We start from the raw sequence: 16,804 nt of genomic DNA, 5'->3' as shown, positions 1-16,804 counted from the left end.
TAGAATATTTATTCATTACGTGTAATCAATTCATTGGTTTGACAGTTTTTTGACGAAATTGCCTGCAACCATAATATTAGCCTAAAGAACCGGTTACACGTGGATAAGATAGGTGTTTTTAATTGGTACGCGTCGATTATATTAAATCCATTTTATACTCTTCCTCTTGCCTTTTTTTAAATCTGCGAATCGAAAATCGCGTGATGTCGTTTAATTTATCCAAGTCGAATAAAAAAAAATGTAGTGTAAAAAGTCGATTCTCACAAATTTTAGGTCACTAAATTCAAATATTTATGCATTAGTTTTTTTGTTGTTAACTTTTTTTTCTCAATGAGGAACTGAGAAGAAACTAGGGTGGCTTTTATTGTGAATATTTTTTTGTCTCCCTCCGTTCAAAGTTGTCGAGTTTTGTGAACAAAAGTTTGCTGAAAATTTTTGCACTTTCATCCGAAATTAATTTGTGCCAAAAATCCACCAAAAATGTTTGAAAACATACAAAAAAAATTTTTTTAATCCAATTTATTAAAAACGGGGTGTCCACACTCCACAAGCCTAAAAAACCTGGAAAAAGTCAGGGAATTTCGTTGTAAAAGGTCAAGTACTTCAAATAGATTTTTTCATTTCTCATGAAAAAATTACCTTCGCTCTGCTCAGGCAATTTTTTCGTCGGTTGCTTTTGTAAAAAATTGCCAAATTGTCAAAAGTCTTGCTTTTTGCATGAATTGTTGAAGTCTTGCATTTTGTCAACTTATGAGTCATTAAAAAAAGCAAAGCCCTTGCCTTTTACTGAAATTACTGTTGAAGTCTCGTTTTCTGTCAAAATCAGAAAAAAGTCCCGCTTTTAGCTATTGTCAAGAATTTTCATTTTTTTTTTTTTGGCAAAAAATTGCTAAAAATTGTAAAGTTCTTTGTATCCGAAAACTTTCACTTTCTTCCAATAATAGTTTTAATGTGACGTTTTTTTGCCAGAAAGTGCTAAAAAAAATGCTTCTGTAGCTGAAATTGTTTAAAGTCTCAAATTATATTGTCAAAAATCGCAAAAATTCTCAATTTTTAGCCCAAAATTTCCAAAAAAAATTTTCAATCAAAAAGTATTAAAATATTTGTGGTTTAACTTTTTTTTGGCAAAAAGTGGGGAAAATGCTGTTTTAGCAGTAATTTTCAGAATGTCCTGCTTTTTGCTGAAATTGAACGTGTTTCTATCGAGTTTCATTTTTAGATTTTGATTAAAAATTTGATACATCATTACTTGAACACACTCAACTCAATACTCAAATCATCAATAACTTTATTGCTCAGTATAATGATTTCATTTTGTTTCACACCAATGGGTCAAAATCCATGGATCACTGTGGTTGTTTGGTCATTTGCGATAGCAAGGTTTTGCGATTTCCGCTTCCGTGCTTGTTCAGTATTCTTTCATGTGAACTATATGCTATACTTACATCTTTACCCGCACAACAATTGTCGACGTCGACATTTACATCGACTACGTTTTTTTCCAACATAATATGATGGAAAAGTGATCAATTAATTATTTAGTAGGAATCTTCTGTCCATACAAAAGCTAGGTAAATGAAGATTTTCGAGATTTTCTCATTATTTCTGATGCCTCTACATGCCATCTCGACATGTCGATGTAAAATTCGATGCTCGAAATTTACATCTACAACTATGTCGACCAATTTTTCAGAATTAAAATTTCTGTTCTAGTGTTTAAAATTTTAGTAAACATTCAAAAATATGATCTTGTTCAATGTGGAAAACAAATTTTTTAGGGAATTGATGAAATTATTCACTTTTCCGCAGTTTGGAGATGTAGATGATATGATGTTGATATTGTGGATGTATTTGTTGATGTCGAATTTCACATCAACATTAACATCGACATGTCGACATGAAAATTGATTAGTTTAGTACTCACAGATAAAGTATTGCACCATCTTTGATATAAGGGATTTCTGTTGAACTTCTTGATTATACAGACTTTTCGTCTGTTCTTCTTCAGAAGTGGACTTTGCATTGATGCTGTTTTCAGCACTAGCAATAGCCACATCAGAGGAAATAATTTTTGGAAAAAAAATTTATAATTTTCAAACTCAAATTCTATATTTTAACGAAGCAGGAGGTCGACATAAATTTCGATGTGAATGTCGATCCATCCACATTCGTCACTTTTGGATGCCCCATGTCGATGTGAATTTTGACCCTGTGTGGAGCCAATTGTCGACACAAATGTAGATCAACATCAGTCAACAATTACATCGACAATTAGCTCGACACAGGGTCAAAATTCACATCGACATGTGGCATCCAAAAGTGACGGATGTGGATGGGTCGACATTCACGTCGAAATTAGCATGGTCAATGTTGTAAGGGTAAACATGGCAATTGAGAGCAGACTTGACAAAGTTGTGATCTTCACAGATTCACTAAATTCCATCTCTCGACTACGATCTAAATCTAAGCAACATCCAATTGCCTCAGAAATCTCTTCTCTCCAATATGACATGAATGCTACCATAGCATGGATTCCAGCCCACCCAGGAATTTTGGGAAATGAAATAGTAGACTTAGCAGCAAAGCAGTCACTAAGGATTTCACCTAAACCAGAAACACCTTTCCCTGTATCTGATGTGATGGAAGCCATGTGTTTGCGGTTAATTCACAGCCAAAGACACACCACCAACCAGCGCCCGACCCAGGCACCGAGATACCAAGAAAATCTCAATGGGTCGTGGCCAAATTGGATGATTTATTGAAATGTTGTAGCCAAGACCCTTGGGCACAACATATCAAAAAATCAGCCATGTTGGGCTGCAGCAACCGGCCCAAATTGGCTACGGCCCACCAAGATTATCTCATTACCAAGTCAATTGGGTCTGGCACTGCCACCAACATTCAAGATTCACCCAGGAAGCAGGCCGTTGCCTTATGTCGTGTACATACCCCATTGGGAGAAAATCTGTCCATACACTGAAAAAGATGCCAAAATCAGCTGGTTTATTGTTGTATTCTGAATATACACATGAAAAAGCGCTGTTCAGAAGGCGGCTTGGTGCACCAAAAAAATATGCTAAAAAAATATTTTGTAGCGTATTTTTCTCGCGTAAGTCCACAGTGCTTTCAGATTACATGGCATGTTTCTTTGCGCTGGAAGAATCCAACTACAAAAACTACAAAATACGCCACCATCCTGTTTTTTTTGGCGTATTCTTTTGTGTTTTTCTAAATAACACACGTAAATGCAGTATTTTACACGAGTGTTTTAGCATAGTATAGAAATATTTGCATGCTTTACATCACATGTCCTGGTGATTAGGTAAGTAGAAAAGTCGCTCTCCAACTCAAGAGACCCGGGTTTGATCCTAGGCAGAACCAAAAAATTTTTCATGAATATTGGACATTGGCAGAATTTATTGCATTTAGATAAATACACGGCTGATTAATGAGCAAAAAAGTATTGGTGGAAAGTGTTGCAATTCCTGCTGCGTTTTTTGTCACATATCATCGGCAGATTTTCACCCAATGGGGTACAGGCCATACCCTCCTCACCCACTCTCATCTGTTCAAAAAAGAATCCCCTCCAATATGCTCTACACGCAGAGTCCAACACTCCAACTCACTATCTTCCACATTTTACTCACCTGTCAAGATCATACCAATTTAAGAAAGTTACTACAGCTTCCTAAAACTCAACCTGAAACAGCTCAAAATCCTTCGGTCTTACTCTCGTTTCTCCAAAAATCCAACCTTCTTTCACTAATGTAGCAGTATAAAATGACCCTTGCCTCTAGCCTAGTAGCTGTACACTGTTTGAGTTCACTTCGATAAATTTTATGATATTTTGGAGGAACTGGAATTTTTCCAGAAATTTTTAAAAGCTCCAGAACGACCTGAAATAGTCTCTAGTTTACTTGGATTGTCAAAAATAGGTGCTAAAGTTCATTTCAACTAAATTTATGACATTCCGGGAGAACTTGGAATTTTTCCAGAAATTTTTGGAAGTTTCAAAACGATCTAAAATTGTTTCTGGTATACTTGGAATGTCAAAAATGGGTGCTGTAGTCCATTTCGATAGATTTTATGACATTTTGGGAAAACCTGGAATTTTCTCAAAAATTGCTGGAGACTTCAAAACGACCTAGAACTATCTCCCATCGACTAGGCATGTCAAAAATAGATGTTCAAGTTCACGTTCACTATGACAGATTTGATAACATTTCGGGAGAATCTGGAATTTCTCCAGACATTTTTGGAAGCTCCAGAACGACCTAAAATTGTCTCTAATTTACTCGGAATGTCAAAAATAGGCGCTGAAGGTCAATTCGGCAAATTTTAAGAAATTTTAGGAGAGTCTGGAATTTTTTCAAAAATTGCTGGAGGCTCTAAAAAGACCCAAAACCATTTTATGTCAACTTGGCAGGTCAAAAATAGGTGCTTTATTACTTAATATGCTTGAGTTAATTATTACAGATTTTAATGTACTTTGAAAAGAGGAGGAAGCCATGGATTTCATTCATCAGAAATTACTGGAGGCTCCGAGGAATCTAAAACTAAAACCATCTCTGATCCTTTTGGCGTGTCAAAAATAGACGCTAAAGCTCTCTTCGACCGATTTTATGACATTCTTTGGGAAACTGGAATTTTTGAAAAAATATTGGCGGCTCCAAAAAGCTCAAAACAAGTCCCACTCGACATAAATTTTTGAAAACTGATGTGTAATTGGTCAAAAAGATGACTAACGTACATTTTATAGTTTTCCCACTTCATCGAGTAAAATTTTGTAGAAAATTCACTTCTCAAAAATTTTTTACAAGCTTCAGAACTGCTCAAAATGGTTTGAAACCGTTTTTAATCGATTCGAAGGGTCAAAAATAGTGTAGGGTCACGGGTGGTTAGTTGTCAATAATTGTTAGTTGTCAAATTGCGTTTTTAAAAGGATACATGAACGCTATCTCCACGAAACCTTCATAATAACTTCATGCTATACCTACTAATGTTCCAACATGCAAAATTGGCTACATAGCTTTTTATTTGGGGATACAGTTTTGAAAAAAGTGATTTTACAGGTGCGAAGTTACACATGTTAAATTGGAACTTTTCGTTTTTAAACATCAAAAATATGTCAAAAGTAAATAAATTATACATCAATTTAAAGGAAATTTTATCACGGATTCAGTAATCACATGTTCAATTACAAAAAATTTCGAAATAAATAAAATTTTTTGGTACAAAGATGAAAAACGAGAAGTTGTTAGTTGTCAAAAAAGGGAATATTGTTAGTTGTCAATGAGATAGTTTACCAAAATATGCATCAAAGTGGGAAAATATTTTTAGAAAATTATCTATTGCATTATTGAATCACTTTTTTTCTGCCTTTCATTCTATAAAACGAATAAAAAGTTGCATTGATCGATTTACCTACGCAAAAAAAAATTCAAAGAATGACCAGTCAATTTTTAAGTCGTTTATGGATATTTTTTCAAGTTTTTGGGTTTATCTAAAAGTTTAGTCCTTCTCACGTGTTATCTTTTTGAAAATTTTCAAAAATTGAATTGTAAGTTTTTTTTTAAAGCGATGGTGAATGCGTGTTTGACAACTTACAACAGGGGTGGTTGTTAGTTGTCACAAAAAAGTGTCTCACTAAATCCACCATTAACTATTCATCACATGAACCAAAATTCAATTTTAAAAAAAGAAAACATGCGCAAAGAATCAAGCTTTCAAATGAGCCCAGAACCGCAAAAAAATATTCATAAATGGCTTCAGAAACTTCAAAAAACTTTTTTTTTTGACAATTAACCACCCGTGACCCTACCTATAAAACATCAGATTTCTATGGCAGTTTGATAAAATTTTGATTTTTTCCCATTTTTGGTCCAAATATGATGATTTTTAAAAATCCATCAAAAATCAAAAAAATTCGTCTAAAGCTCTGGTCAGATTCTTTTTCCTTACGACACTCCGGTAAAATTGACACCTAATTTGAGCTGAACTCGATCTTACAAGAACATTCAAGTATTATATTGAAAATACTACTCACCAGTGACGAAGATTCCGAAAATCTCATCATGAAGACGAATTTTTTTCGACCACCTGAAACAAAAAAATGAGAAAAAAAAATTACAACATAATTCAAAATATTTCTGTAATCGATGAAATATCCCAAAAATTGCTCAAAAGATCTAAAAAATATTCACAACCTGGAAATACTCGTGGAAAAAAAATGAAAAATGCTTCAAAACAGGGCTACTCCCCCCCGCCATCTCTTCATCCACAGCAGTCTATTCTCTAAATCGTGGAATTAATATAAGAAACCGATTACATAAGTACACGTCTATGAAAGATTTCACGAGGAAAATTCGACTAACCATTATCGAGTATCGCAACCTGCTGCGATGTGATAAATTAAAAAATTCCCAATTACTATAAAGAAATATCTTATAAATATATCCGAGCGCATAAGGAGCGAGGTACCTCCGCCTCAGTATAAGGAAGGAGGAGCAGGGCGGAACAGGGAAAAGCTGAATTAATATTCCGATTAGTTTTTCGATGTGGTCTGGTTGCGTTTGTACGTTGATATGTAATGTACGATAGCTCGACAATGAGAATGAACCTGAGCCAAGTTACAAGTGTTCACATGTCTGCCATATACAGGTGAACTGGTCACTATACCTATTGCATATATACCTGTATAGTATACTCGCGTATATGTTTATACACATATAATGTTATAAGAGAGCAGGACTATACGGAGAGAAGCATCGCATAGGCAATGGGCACAGGCATCTAATTCGAATTCACGTCTGACGTCGGCCTCGAATTTCTTTCGGCATATGCGTGTCGTGATATCATATCATCTATTTCACTTAATTTATTATTTCCTCGGCATACGCGTTTCGTTCGTGTATGTTTCCTTAAACATGGTATTTTTTTTCGGGGGGCTCGAGAGCTCTTGTTTTTTTTTTTTTTTTTTGGAAGAAAACTGCTACGAGATTGTAATTACTAAATTTCATGCTGCCAATATCATATTATGTAGCGACGAGGTACCTGCTCCTATTATATATAGGGGTTAGTGTACCTAAAATGTATAAAAAGGTACATGAAGTAAACTAGGTACACTGTTCACTCGTATACATATTAAATAAGTCGACAGCTATAAAGGGGTCTACGTCCTGGCTGATTAAACCCGTCCATCCATCCCATCCGCCCATTCATGTCCAAAGTTTATGCACCTCATTCGCTGTATAGAGATAGACTTCTTTCTAGGTACCTGTTGCAGCTCGACTTGGTATTATAGGCTACCTGGGGACCTGTGAGCTGCGCGACGCGACACAATGAATCGGTAGTTTTTCGCCAACAGGTTAACACCGCATCATGTTCGCGTAGGATTTATTGTTTCACGAAAGTTGTTACTTTGCTTAATTGCACGCGTGAAAAAAATCTTTATTTATTTTAACTCGCCATCGCTATCGCCAAACAGCGCAGTGGTCAAAATATGTAAATTCCGCACTCATCATCGCGCATAAATCATGTTTTTTGGCCAACTCACAATGCTCCGATGATCACGAAACCTGTTACAATATCGCTTCTCGTCGAGATACGAGTACATACTAGTGTGCGAGTGTTTAAGAAGAGTATAGAAATTGGAAGAAAAAGGAAGCGAATTGGAATTTTAGTTTTGATAGAGGTGGCCGAATGAGCACCACTGTGTTGACACCTTTAGGTATACAATTTTTCATTCGTATAATTAAAATTTCCTGTCAAAAAGTCGATTATTCTACGAGTTTTCTAATTTTAACGTCAACTCGATGGTCCGTGTAAATATACGAGTGTGTTTGAATATGTTGCACTTTTTGATAAGTTAATTTATAACAGGTATAGGTATAGGGTTTATAAATTGACGAGATTCCTACGCGATGTATTCATTCTTCCTTTTCTCGGAACGATTATAATAAAATTGATTAAAGAGTTTTGTAACTGACAAGAGAGGTACATATGTTCGAAATACATAACTGGTGAAATTTTTTAGCATTTCAGGTGTTAAGGAGCATGTTTTGATTTTTAGTGAATTTTTAAAAAATCAAATTTGGCGCCCAAAACTGAAAAAAAAAGGTTATCAAAACCAAAAGGAAGCTGAAAATTGTTACATACAATATTTTCAATTGGATACTGGTTCAGATAATTTTGAACAAGTCTGAAGCCTTCGACAGATTTTTGAAAGTTGAAATTTCCACTCACTGAAGTTGGAAAGCTAAAATTTATGATACATCTCTTAATTTAAACGTGCTTGGTCAATTAGAGTTAATTTCAAACCGTTCTAGAGCCTCCAGCTACGTATTTTGGAAATTCCAGATTTGCAAAAAGTGCCATAAAAACCGTCCAAATTGACCTTATCACGTAAAAAGCACGATTGGTGCTTGTTAAATGACCCTTTTGACTAATTACACGCAAATTTTCTGGAATTAATTTGAAAAAAAAATGGTTGAAGGCTTCGAAACGGTTTGAAATTACTTCTAATCGGCTCAGCATGAGAAACAAGAATATCATATAAACTAAATTATCGATTTTCATTTTCATTTGGGAGAAATTTTGTGAAAATTTCAACATTCAAAAATTTGCTGGAAGCTCCAAAACAGCTCGAAATAGTTCGAAAAAGTTTACAATCAATTGGAGGAGATATTAAAAATAGGGCACATACCATCAGATTTTTAAGACAATTTGATAATTTTTTTTTCAATTTTCGCCTAATCGTGATTTATAAAAATTCACCAAAAATCTCAAAATGCACTTTGTTGAGAGGTGACGTATTTTTGCATCTCAATTTCCAAGAGGACACTTCAAGTGCGTTTTTTTGGCCAAAGTAATGTGATTTTAGTAGAGTTAATGAATACTGACAAGGGAACCTCTTAAGGTGTCCGCCTCCGATTTGAAAGAGACCGCGATTTTTGGAAAGAGCATGTTCTAAAACCCCCAAATCCAAATTTTTAGCTGCCAAGTTCATTTTTCGATTTTTGGCGAATTTTTGAAAATCCAAAATTGACTATTTTGGTGATTTATGCTTTTTTTTAAAAATACGTACTTGATCAGTAAAAATGTTCAAAATAAGCCCTAAAACTGATATTAACCCCCCGAATCCCAATTTCGCCATTTCCAGCCATTCTGAAGCCTCCAGCGCTATTTTTCAATTTCTCCAGAATTTTGAATTTGCTCCAGAAGGCGTAAATATGATGTTGGGCAGCTAAAAATCGAGTTGTGAGTTATACTCGACCTGTTTAACGACTTTATCCACATTTGAGCCGATTCTGGAGCGGACACCTCAAAAGTGGTTTTTTGACCAGCTTTTTTTCAAAATAAAAATATCCAAAAATTAAAGGGAGGCCCAATGAAAGGCTGGAAATGACGAAATTCGCTCTCGTGTGGTTAATTAATGACGAAATACATCGGTTCGCGCAAATTTCAAAAATTTTCTCACAAACGAGGAATTTTTGATTTTTGAATATTTTTATTTTGAAAAAAGCTGGTCAAAAAACCACTCTTGAGGTGTCCGCTCCAAAATCTGCTCAAATGTGGATAAATTCGTTAAACAGGTCGAGTATAACACACAACTCGATTTTTAGCTGCCCAACTTCATATTCACGCCTTCTGGAGCAAATTGAAAATCCTGGAGAAATTGAAAAATAGCGCTGGAGGCTCCAGAATGGCTGGAAATGGCGAAATTTGGATTTGGGGGGGTTAATATCAGTTTTAGGACTTATTTTGAACATTTTTACTGATCAAGTACGTACTTTTTTAAAATAAGCATAAATCACCAAAATAGTCAATTTTGGATTTTCAAAAATTCGCCAAAAATCGAAAAATGAACTTGGGCAGCTGAAAATTTGGATTTGGGGCTTTTAGAACATGCTCTTTTCAAAAATCGCGGTCCCGTTCAAATCGGAGGCGGACACCTCAAGAGGTTCCCTTGTGCACAAAAAACGCAATCATTTAAGGAGTTTAATTAAAAATTGGCTTAAGATAAACTCGTTAAATAGGTCGAACATAAGCCACTAATCGATCATTTTAAGTATCCAAATAGATTTACACGCCTTCTGGATAAATTTTGAAATTCTGGAAAAATCGAAAATCACTCTGGAAGCTTCAGAATGACCAGAAATGCTAAAATTTGTTTCGGGAGAGTAATTTAATACCAGTTTCAGGGCTAACTCCCATCAGAATACTGAATCAGAAATCCAGTATGCATTTTTTTTTTATTATTTAAAAAAAGGGGCATAAATCGCAGTCGTAGAATTGCTCGAATGGGTGAAATAAGGAGGGGGGGTTGTTTTAGACAAGATATCTACAGTCATTTGTGAAAATTTCAAGATTTTCCCTTCCAACAGAAACTTCTTGATTTGTTAAATTTTTTTCTCATAAAATAATATGCTGATCAAAAAATTGCAATTTTCAAAAATCTGATATCGGCTTCCCAGAATTGCTCAAAATGATTCAAAACCATTTTCAATCGTTTTGTGAGGTCGAAAATAAGGTACGTACCAAATTTCAGCTACTTAGTTCAATTCGGTAAAATATTGATTTTTTCCATTTTCATTTTTCAAAAATTCACCAAAAATCAAAAAATGCACTCAAGTTTCTGGAATTTTGGCTGGTGACGTATTTTTTCACGATCTTTCAATTTTAGTTTAGAGCTGTTTAAAAATAATTCTGCCAGTTTGAGATACGCTGGTAAAATATTGAAAGAAAGTATACCTACCAAAAAAGTGAAAAATAAATTGAACTTCGGCACAACTTTCAGTAGTTCCCGGGGGGGGGGGGGGGGGAATTGTGCATGAAAATACAATATTCAGTCACAGATCAGATCACTCATTGCAATCTACATTTCGCTATTTTAGGCCTTCTTCATGGAACATTTTTGCTTTTTTTTTTTAGTAAAATCAACCAACCAGATGAGTCATAAATAAATTCTACATAACAAAATGTTCGTTATTTGAAATCATGCTGTAGCCTGAATCTCAATTATCAAACTCAAAAGTGAAAATTTCCTCTCATTTCTTCAACGTGATGAAGCTCAAAATTCAAATTTTCCCAAACTAAATTTTCTCAGTTACCATCTCTCAGATTGCTCTTTCGAGGGCCTACGTTTTCTTGGTTCCAGAAGTTCATTCAAGTGATAAATGTATAACTTTGGGTACTACATAGTAAAGTTTATTGCCACTTGGCATTTTCTGGATAAAATCTGAATAATTGACACACACAAAAATGGACATTGATTCAATCACAGATAGGTACTTATGTAGGTACCTGTAATGATTGAAATGATGTCGTTGAATAGTTTACAAAATCACAGGCTGTGACACCTGGAAATTGAAAGAAACGTATTGGTGAACCTGTAAGAACGAAGCAATTAGTAGGGGGATATTATACCCGTAAGGGCCGTAAGCTTATATTTATCTTACAGAATATATTGCACTGATATGTTTGAGAAGCTCACCTATAGCCTTATCTATCATTACGAAGGATAAACATACACTTATATGTTTATGCATAGCAGGTATACAACATACCTAAGCTACATATGCGCAAATAAGAAAACAGAAAAATAGGTTTTTTAAAAAAAAAAATGAGAGAAAAAAACGAGCATCTAATAAATGCGACTTGGCGCGGCGTCTTTTAATCTGTTACCCTTTCACAACACTGTTTATCATTCGTGGTTATAAGCCGGTGCACGCTTATCAGCGATATACATACAAATTGACATAGAGCGTTCAGAGAGACTAAAAAAAATCGTGTCAACTCGGTGATTGACAACTAAAAGGCTGGAATGCATTATGGTTGCGAATATCTGCATATACGGATCCGCTGACGACCAACGATTTCACCTCATACACAATTTTTTTCATTCTAAAGTGCAGTGTGAGAGTGAGAGGAGGCGGCGTGGGTATTCCCACAGGCACAATGATGCTAACTTCCAACTTACATAAGTCGAGAGAAGAGATATCTGGCGGTGAATCTGACTCGAGACAGGCGGAAAAATTCAACGGCCAAAGGAATCGTGTAAGAACAATTAGTCCTCGTTACTGGCGCACATGTAGCCTTAGGCGATTTTCCATATGTCAGCGTTCGAGCTGCGTCTTGCCAAAGGTATACCTATACTGATGCCATACGCCATATCTCGGAGAGAGGATCGTATTTGGATCGTACTTGTATGTACCTATGTATAATATGCTTATACGTAAGTATAAATACAATGTGAACAAGTGAAAAAAAAAAGGAAAAGGAAAATGTATACATCTGTATATGTATAGGAGAATATCTATGCACAGCACGCACGCACGCGCGTTACGAAACACACTTCACTTCATTCACCTCGCTCATATGTATAAAAAATTACCTTATTTAAAAAAATTTCTCTCAATAGCGCAATAATACGAGTAAATAAATGCGACTCGCGAGCTTATAAAGAGGTAAAAATCGTGAACTATCTATCTTAATAAGACGACCATTGTGGCGAGAGAGGATTAAAGTCGAAGCGACGCGACGCGATGCGACGTCTTTAGTGCTAACTAGATCGATCGCGATCTGGAGAGAAAGAGAGAGAGAGCGAATGTGAGAAAAACCAGTGATGACCAGAGAGTCGCACAGAGGCGTGCAGAGGTTGTTATAAGGAGGCAGGTCAGCGTCATCAAGGATCACGAAAAGTTATTAAATATACTTACGTATATAAAGTATCAACCTATAATGCCTGTTTAACCGCAAAATCAGCAGTTGGAGATAGTTGAAAGGTAGTGGCGGAGTTGGTGGTAGTGGAGGCGACGACTACGCTTCCAAGTTATCCGAGCGAGCGTTCCTATTGGCAGAAAATGATTTGGTTTCATGGTTAAACCAGTACCCACTTTAACCATTGGACGCGTTAATTAAAGAAACGTAATGCTGTTGCGTGTGCATAACTGCATGTACTCGTATGTACATAAGAAGGTACCTCTGCCTATGCAGATACGAATATATGCTTCATATGCCATAAATAAAGCAAAACGAGATCTGTAGGTACTTTTAAAAGCTGGCAATTGTGCGCGGGAGGAGTTGACAGATGCGAATTTATCGCGATCGGTGCTACTGCTACAGCAGCAAGTTTTATTAGAGTAGCAAGGGAACCCCTTGAGGTGTCCGCCTCCGATTTGAACGGGACCGCGATTTTTTGGAAAGAGCATGTTCTAAAACCCCCAAATCCAAATTTTCAGTTGCCCAAGTTCATTTTTCGATTTTTGGCGAGTTTTTGAAAATCCAAAATTGACTATTTTGGTGATTTATGCTTTTTTTTGAAAAGTACGTACCTGATCAGTAAAAATGTTCAAAATAACTCCTAAAACTGATTTTAACCCCCAAATCCAAATTTCGCCATTTCCAGCCATTCTGGAGCCTCCAACGCCATTTTTCAATTTCTCCAGGATTTTGAATTTGCTCCAGAAGGCGTGAATATGAAGTTGGGCAGCTAAAAATCCAGTTGTGTGTTATACTCGATCTGTTTAACGAGTTTATCCACATTTGAGCCGATTCTGGAGCGGACACCTCAAGAGTGGTTTTTTGACCAGCTTTTTTTCAAAATAAAAATATTCAAAAATCAAAAATTTCCCGTATGCGAGAAAATTTTAGAAATTTGTGCGAATCGCAGTATTTTGTGATGAACTAAGCCCACGAGGCCGAGTTCCGCCATTTCCAGCCATTCTGGAGCTTCTGGTGCGATTTTTCAATTTCTCCAGAATTTTCAATTTGCTCCAGAAGGCGTTGAATATAAAGTTGGGCAGCTAAAAATCGAGTTGTGTGTTATACTCGACCTGTTTAACGAATTTATCCACATTTGAGCCGATTCTGGAGCGGACAACTCAAGAGTGGTTTTTTGACCAGCTTTTTTTCAAAATAAAAATATCTTCAAAAACCAAAAATTCCTCGTTTGTAAGAAAATTTTTGAGATTTGCGCGAATCGCTGTATTTCGTCATTAATTAACCACACGAAAGCGAATTTCGCCATTTCCAGCCTTTCTTGGGCCTCCCTTTAATTTTTGGATATTTTTATTATGAAAAAAGCTGGTCAAAAACCCACTCTTGAGGTGTTCCGTCCAGAGTCGGCTCAAATGTGGATAAACTTGTTAAACAGGTCGAGTATAATACAGAACTCGATTTTTAGCTGCCCAACTTCATATTCAACGCCTTCTGGAGCAAATTGAAAATTCTGGAGAAATTGAAAAACCGCGCTGGAGCCTCCAGAATAGCTGTAAATTGCGAAATTCGCCCTTGCGGGGTTAGTTCATGACGAAATACTGCGATTCGCGTAAATTTCGAAAATTTTCTCGCATACGGGAAATTTTGATTTTTGAATATTTTTATTTTGAAAAAAGCTGGTCAAAAAACCACTCTTGAGGTGTCCGCTCCAGAATTGGCTCAAATGTGGATAAAGTCGTTAAATAGGTTGAGTATAACCCACAACAAGATTTTTAGCTGCCCAACTTCATAATCACGCCTTCTGGAGCAAATTGAAAATTCTGGGGAAACTGAAAAATAGCGCTGGAGGCTCCAGAATGGCTGGAAATGGCGAAATTTGGATTTGGGGGGTTAATATCAGTTTTAGGACTTATTTTGAACATTTTCACTGATCAGGTACGTACTTTAAAAAAAAAAAACATCTTGCGCAGTTCGCAAGATCAACCGACTTTGCTCTAAATATACACCAGTAATTTACCAACATTTATCTCAGTAATTTACCAGACATTACTTAAAAATTTACCAATTTTTCAAAATGCGCGGAAGTACCCAAATTTACCGATTTAATGAATACTTAAAGTCGAAAACATCGACAAAATAAAATAGTCAATCATAAGTAGCCATCATATTACACTTTTATGAAATTGATTTTCAAATAATAATTAGCGTACTCATGAAGACGTAACCGTCATATTACAAGTGGAATAATATATCAGGAAAATTGTTGACAAAAAACAAAATTATTACCGAAATTTACCAATTTACCGAAATTTAGCTATTTACCAAAATTTACCAATTTACCAAAATTTACCAATTTACCTATTTACCGAAATTTACGTATTTACTGAAATTTACCTATTTACCAAAATTTACCTATTTACCGAAATTTACCAATTTACCAATTTACCAAAATTTACCAATTTACCAAAATTTACCAATTTACCAAAATTTACCGATTTACCAAAATTTACCAATTTACCAAAATTTACCTATTTACCAAAATTTACCTATTTACCAAAATTTACCAATTTACCTAAATTTACCGATTTACCAAAATTTAGAGGTTTTTAATGGCTTAATTTTTATCCAGAATTGAAATTTAGCTATTTACTGAAATTTACCAATTTACCAACATTTACCAATTTACCAACATTTACCAATTTACCAAAATTCACCAATTTACCAAAATTTACCAATTTACCAAAATTTACCAATTTACCAAAATTTACCGATTTTCCAAAATTTACCAATTCACTAAAATTTACGAATTTATCAAAATTTATCAATTTACCAAAATTTACCATTTTACCAAAATTTACCATTTTACCAAAATTTACCAATTTACCAAAATTTACCAATTTACCAAAATTTACCTATTTACCAAAATTTACCTAAATTTACCTATTTACCCAAATTTGCCGATTTACCCAAATTTACCGATTTACCCAAATTTACCGATTTACCAAAATTAACGAATTTACCAAAATTTACGAATTTACCCAAATTTATTAATTTACCAAAATTTACGACTTTACCAAAATTTACGAATTTACCAAAAATTACCCCAGCAATTTACTAACATTTACCTCAGTAATTTACCAGACATTACCCACTAATTTACCAATTTTCCATTTTACCAAAAATTAACCCAGCAATTTACCAACATTCACCTCAGTAATTTACGAGACATTTCCTCACTAATTTCCCAATTTTTTACCGAATTTTAATTACCCCAGTAATTTACTGTCAAAGGTTTTTACCAATTTACCAAAAATTACCCAAGCAATTTACCAAAATTTTCGACCAACTTTAATTACGAGTAATTCACCAAAAATAACTAATCATTTTATTTACTAAAAATTACTATTAATTAACAAAAAAAAAAAAAAATTATCAAAATTTACTGGCTATTTACCAAAAACTTAATGTTTTTTGTTAAAACAAAAATTACACTAGAAATTTTTGAAAAATTTTGATTTTTTATGGCAAAAAAATTTTGGACGGATAAAATTAACAAAAAAATTAACAAAAAAATCAACAAAAAATTTTCTCCTCTTGACTCGCGCGGGATTCGAACACCCGACCTTCGGCGTACCAATCTGCAACCTACACACCCTAACCACCCCATCTGTTTGTTGGGGGTGAGCCGTTTGCGAGATATAAGGGTTTACACAAATTTCTGCTTATCCATAACGTTGAAACACACTTAAACGTTCATATCTCGTAAACGGCTGAATCGATTTCGACCAAATTAAAAATTTCTCTAGTTCAGTATCAAAGCAATATTTTGCCATCATCAGTTTCCACTTAAAGTTCGGAGCTTTTGAGTTCAGCGTGACACAAATTTATACATAAATTGATATATAAACTTATATATAAATATATAAATAAATAAATATATATATAAACTTATCTCGTTTTGCGCCATATGTCTTATCGTGATCAGCACACTCCAAAACCTCAAGAAAACCCACCCCCACCCAATTCCTCAACCATCATGACAAATACAATACCTTACTTTTCCGTTTCCGGCAAAGTCGGTAAT

General features: G+C 34.9%; 1 protein-coding gene across 1 annotated transcript in view; it reads left to right on the top strand.

Annotated features, from left to right (window-relative positions):
- LOC135842900 (protein jagged-2-like) overlaps nt 1–16,804 on the top strand; it is a 166,986-nt gene that overhangs the window by 20,190 nt on the left and 129,992 nt on the right. The window lies entirely within an intron of this gene.

The sequence above is a fragment of the Planococcus citri genome, chromosome 4 (genome assembly GCF_950023065.1).
Source record: "Planococcus citri chromosome 4, ihPlaCitr1.1, whole genome shotgun sequence".
Lineage (NCBI taxonomy): Eukaryota > Metazoa > Arthropoda > Insecta > Hemiptera > Pseudococcidae > Planococcus > Planococcus citri.
This window is presented reverse-complemented; position numbering and strand designations above follow the sequence as displayed.